Consider the following 6,237-nt stretch of genomic DNA (forward strand, 5'->3'; position numbering starts at 1 on the left):
GGCCAGATCTTGTGAAAAGTCACTCACTATGGCCAGGGCAGCACCATGCCATGAGGGACCCTCCTTGATGGTCCAAACACCTCCCACCAGGCCCCACCTCCAACACTGGGAATTACATCTCTTTATCATGTACTAAATTATCATGTGTACTTAGATCTACTTCTGAAATTTCTCATGTGTTCAGCTGATCCCTAAAGAAGACTCCCTGTGTCATTTTACCTTTATTTATCATCCACTGGAATTATATTCCCCGACATCCACAATCCCGAAGCTGCTGCCAACCTCTCATACAATCATCCACTAATTTCATGGTGGGAAATGCTTATCTGTGAGTTTTTGCCCTTCCTTTGGAAAGCAGGATATTTGTGTGGCTTTGCACTGTGCTTTCCATAATTCCCTTCCCTTTGTGGTTCCAGCTTAGGATTGGCCACAAAAGAAAGTTGCATGAGATTTAGAAGGGAGAAGTGAAGCAGCAGCTGTGTTCACGGTCTGCTATAGAGTGCCAGGCAGGTTGTCACCAATCTGCTGGCTCACCTTATCAACACTGGGCAGTAGCTGAACAACCAGCTCATCCAGCTCCTGACAGCTTCACTTCTTAGAGTTCTTGGAGGCAAGTGTGTGTGCAGTGCCATGGCAAAGCCAGCTTCTTCTGAAGGTCATCCATGGCACTGAGGCTGGAGGGATTGAGAAATGCAAGTTCTAGTTCTAGTTTGTCTTTGCTTGCATCCATACCTAGCTCACCTCCAACTTCTTGTCTAGGTAACCTACAGTTACTTATGGCATAACTCTAGATGCAGAAACAACTGACCCTAACCTACACAATTGCGTAAGGGCAAATCCCAGTAATAAATCCCACACTCTACATCATGCATTGTATTTCTGCCTCTCTGAGAGAATCCTGACTGATTCAGATTCTCTCTGAAGAGAGAGAGATTAAATAAAATTAAGTTAAAAGATTAAATAAAAATTAAGTAAAATAAAAGATTATTTGACTTCATCTCATTAATGACCCCAGGAAGTCTGCTGATACATATTGTCTGGTACAGAATCATCAACATTTTATATTTTTTGCCATAAGTTAAACATCAATGTTAAAATGTGATTGAATCATCTTGAGATTGTCTTTGTTTCTCAATGCCAGGGCATTATTTCTTCCCAGGGAAAGTGGTCGCCTGAATGGAAACCACTGAAATTGTTGGCGATGCATATTGATCAGTAACTCTAATAATCAGATTTCAGTTAAATTACTAAATGGCTGGCCAGGGAGACCTCTGGTTAGATTCCCTCCTGTGGGAGCTGAAATTGTCCCAAATTTCCCTAATTCATCTTAACACTCACTATACAATTAAGGATTTTTCCACTTCATTCTTTGTCCCAAAATGGATGGGTAGGTGACTCCCAATACTACCCTCTCCTTCTCTGGCAATTGCCGGCTGGTCCAGTCCTCTCCAACCTTCAACCCTTCTTAGATTGTTTTTGCTCTGCAGGCACTAATTTGGATGCCTTCCTTCCAACTCCAGGAGACATATGTCAAGCTTCCCCTAGAACTCTCCCAGCCTCTATGGTGGCTCCAAGGCTCACAACTCAGCCTTTTGAACCCATCCAACCAATGATTTATGTTTCTAGTCTCCTCTCCAGAAGCACTGCTGCTCTTGATGCCTCCTCACTTGGAATGTGGTTAAGGAAGAACCCCTTTTTCTCACCCCTATGGGAATGAGAGAGGAAATACACAAAAATCTTCACTCTCATTAGTTTCCTGCTGGATCCCTCCAATACATTTGTAGCTCCTTTAGGCCATTGAGGTTGATGACTGCTGGACTAGGTTTGCCACCTCTTTGCAAGTCTTTCTGAAATGTGTGGGCCTTTGTTACACAGCATTTTCATCCTTGGGACTTAAGCCAAATCTCATGAACAGGAAAAGTCCCATGTACTATCCTGCTAGAGAGGTATATATCTCTATGCTCTTTGAACAGCTGTTTGCAAATGGAAAGGTCCTACTCTCTGGGGAAAATTTCTTTTTATCCAAATTGTACTGGGGGCATTTTGTTTTTCCAAATTGAGGGATACTAATGTCCCCCATCTTGCACTGTAATTCTATTTTACGTATAAACACAAAGTAATTTTTGCACTAATTTTTACAAGAGTGCAATTACTGTTTAAAATGAGCAAAAATTGTACTGAGTTTTATTGTATTTAGTTGTTGAGAGTCTCAGAAAATTCTACCACTGATGACATCACTGTTCTTGTTACTTGGGTGGCCAATATACACACCTCACTTTAAGGTGTCTCATTCACGGTATATATAAATGGCATATATTGTAGGTATATATACAAATATTTAGCACTTATTACAAAATGGCAAATATAAAGAAAAAGTGCAAAAATATTCAGTTGAATATTCTTTTATCTTAAGTCTTTCAAAAGTAGGTGTAAAAATCTGATTACTTCATTGTGTCTTCTAGTGTATTCATGCTAATTATTTACATGTTTAAAAACATTTTATTATAAATTTTTTTCTCTTTCATATCACAGGACAGTATGTTAAATTTATACTGTTATTTATCTGGATGAAAAAGTTATATTTTCTGCAAATTTCACTTCCAGATAGTTAACAGGGGATTAAAATTGTTTAAAGTATAAAGTAGCATTTGGGTCTGATAATATTGAGAAAAACTAACATAGAAGAGACTCTCTGTAAGAAAACATTTAGGCTAAGTTGCTCAACACACCTAGATTTGATTCCTTGCTCTGCGACTGACTGACTCTCTGGTTCTGGGCAAGCTATCTTTCTGAGCCACAATTTCTTTATCAACAAAATGGATTTTGTAGAGTAAATAGATAATGTATGGAGTAAATCTGGTTTATTGTTGGTTCTCAGTAATCTTGTAGCCATTTCTTTTGTTCTTGTCTTGGTTGTTCAACGATTTAAGGCCTTCCCTTTAAGGCCAATTTTTAAAAAGTGACTAAAAACATTTCAGCACCACTCATACAAAGGTACCTTTCATAGCAATAACAGGAATTATCTTACAAATTCGTTCATTTAGAACAGAGGTTCTCAACCAGGGGCAATTTTGTCTCGAGATGACGTGCGGCAATGCCTAGAAATATTTTTGACCATCACAACCAGGAGGCTGCTGCTAGTACCTAGTGGGTAGAGGCCAGGAATGCTGATAAACATCCTACAATTTATATGAAAGACAGGCTTCACCAAAAAGAATTATTCGGCTCAAAATGTCCAGTAAGCCAAGGTTTCTTAACTTTGATTTAGAAGCTTATAACGGGGTAGGACCACTTTATACATACATACATATGTGTGTGTGTGTGTGTGTGTGTGTGTGTGTGTGTGTGTAGAGAGAGACGGAGAGAGACAGATAGATATAGATACACACACACACACAAAATGCAGTGGCACAGGTCAAATGCTGTGATTTTTTAAATGATGATAAAAAATATTAATTCAACTAATATGAAGAGTTTATAATAATGAAAAAGAAAGTAACAAAAATCAGGAAAGAAATCATGAAAGAAGAAAAGAAATCATGCATATAATCATGGCAAATAAATTATTTCAACAATGTTGAATAAGTAAAATATCAGCTTGAAATGTGCAGTTAACTCCTAGTAATTAACACAAAGGCAAGATAGAAATGACATTTTTCATCTCTGCTCAGCTTTTCCTGCCTAATCTGTGCTTCCTCAGGAAATACAAGCCATTACCTTTACCTATAAACTCTTTTGCCAATGCATTCCATTCCAAAGCCAACGTGAGGGATGCAATATGAAACAGCAGAGTTAGGAAGAAAAGTGGAGTTTTGCTGGTAGTGAGTAGGTAGTGTCCAAAATCTAAGTTCCAAGTATATTTTTACTTTTATCCTGTTGTTTTATTTTGGGGTGCTATTTTCTGTAAGGATTACCCAGAAAACTGTTAGTAACACTGTGTGCTCTGATTTTTCTGGTTCATCACCAAAGACAATATTTAGGCTGGATTAATAATTGTCATAAGTTGCTTTCAGCTGCTAGTTCTCTTAGTGAATATTCATCCAACAAATGTTTATAGAGTATTTTGTAAGTACCAGATGGTTTCTAGATTAGGGTTTGGCAAACTGTGGCCTGCAAGTCAAATCCATCCCGCTGCCTGATTTTGTAAATAAAGTTTTATTGGAACACAGCCATGACCATTCGTTTGTGTATTGTCTATGGCTGTATTCCTGCTACAGCAGCAGGGTTGAATGGTGGCAACATGAACTGTATATGCTGCAAAGGTGAAAATGTTTACCCTATAGCCCTTTATAGAAAAATTGTGTTTACTCTTTTTCTAGTTGATGGAGGAAACATTAGAAAACAAAGCACTCAAAGCAAAGCAAAACAAAAAAAATTATTGTCCTTATGGAATATAAATACCAATAGATTCTGCAAGATGGAAGGCACCTATTAGACAAAGAAAAAATATGATAGAAACCTAAATACCTTTACAAAGTCTGAAACCTAAAACGAAATTTGCTTAATAAAGGTATTCTAAGTATTTACCACTTTGCAGAGAAAATACATTGATTAATTTTCTAGTTCCTATCAGTCTGTAAGGAAACAGCACTTCTCTATGATTAATCTCTGCGTGATAAAATTAATTACTTCCTATCAAAAGACTGTTTCAACAGAGATACACCATATCAAAATCTCTGGGATGCAGCAAAAGCAGTGTTAAGAGGAAAGTTTATAGCACTAAAAGAATACATCAAAAAATTTGAAAGATCTTAAATTAACAGTCTAACATCACATCTAGAGGAACTAGAACAAGAATAAACTAATTACAAAGCTAGCAGAAGAAAAGAAACAACTAAAATCAGAGCAGAACTGAATTAAATTGAAACCCAGAAATCCATACAAAGAATCAATAAACCCAAAAGTTGGTTCTTTTAAAGGATAAACAAGAGCAATAGACCCCAAGCGAGATTAACAAAGAAAAAAGAGAGAAGATCCAAATAAGCTCAGTCATAAATGATAAAGGTGACATTACAACCAATCCCATAGAAGCACAAAAGATCCTCAGAGACTATCATGAACACCTGTATACACACAAACTAGAAAATCTGGAGGAAATGGATAAATTCTTGGAAACACACAGCCTCCCAAGATTGAATCAGGAAGAAATTGAAACCCTGAACAGACCAATATTGAGTTTCAAAGTTGGATTAGTAATAAAATCCTACCAACCAAAAAAATGCCCGGACCAGATGAATTCACAACCAAATTGTGCCAGATGTACAAAGAAAAGATTGTATAAATCCTACCGAGACTATTAAAAAAATAGAGAGGGAGGAGCATATTAGTTCATTATTGCACTGCTATAAAGAACTACCTGAGACTGGGTAATTTATAAAGAAAAGAGGATTAATCTGCTCCTGGTTCTGTGGGCTGTACAGGCTTCTGCTTCTGGAGAGGCCTCAGGAAACTTACAATCATGGCAGAAGGCAAAGGGGAAGCAGGCACATCTTCACATGATGGGGGGGTGGTGCTACACACTTCCAAACAACCAGATCTCACGAGAACTCTATCATGAGAACAGCAAGGGGGAAGTCCACCCCCATGAGTCAATCACCTCCTGCCAGGTCCCTTCTCCAACACTGGGGATTAAAACTTGACATGAGATCTGGATGGGGACACAGAGCCAAACCATATCAAGGAGGGACTCCTCCTTAACTCATTCCATGAAGCCAATATCACTCTAATACCAAAATTTGGCAAAGACACAATGAAAAAAGAAAACTACAGGCCAATATTGCTGATAAATATAGACACAAAAATCCTCAACAAAGTACTAGCAAACTGAATACAGTAGCACATCAAAAAGTTAATTCACCATGATCAAGTAGGCTTCATTCCTGGGATGCAAGATTGGTTCAACAGAAGCAAATCAATAAATGTGATTCACCATATAAATAGAATTAAAAACAAAAATCATATGATCACCTCAATAGACATGGAAAAAGCTTTCGATAAAATCTAACATCCCTTTATGATAAAACCCCCAACAAACTAGGCATTAAAGGAACATATCTCAAACTAATAAGAACTATCTGTGACAAACCCACAGCCACAACATCATACAGAACAGGCAAAAGCTAGAAGCATTTCCCTTAAGAACAGGACAAGACAGGAATCCCCACTCTCACCACTTCTATTCAACATAGCATTGAAAGTCCTAGCCAGAGTAATCAGGCAAGAGAAGGAAATACAATG

This window comes from Symphalangus syndactylus, chromosome X (assembly GCF_028878055.3).
Source record: "Symphalangus syndactylus isolate Jambi chromosome X, NHGRI_mSymSyn1-v2.1_pri, whole genome shotgun sequence".
Classification (NCBI taxonomy): domain Eukaryota; kingdom Metazoa; phylum Chordata; class Mammalia; order Primates; family Hylobatidae; genus Symphalangus; species Symphalangus syndactylus.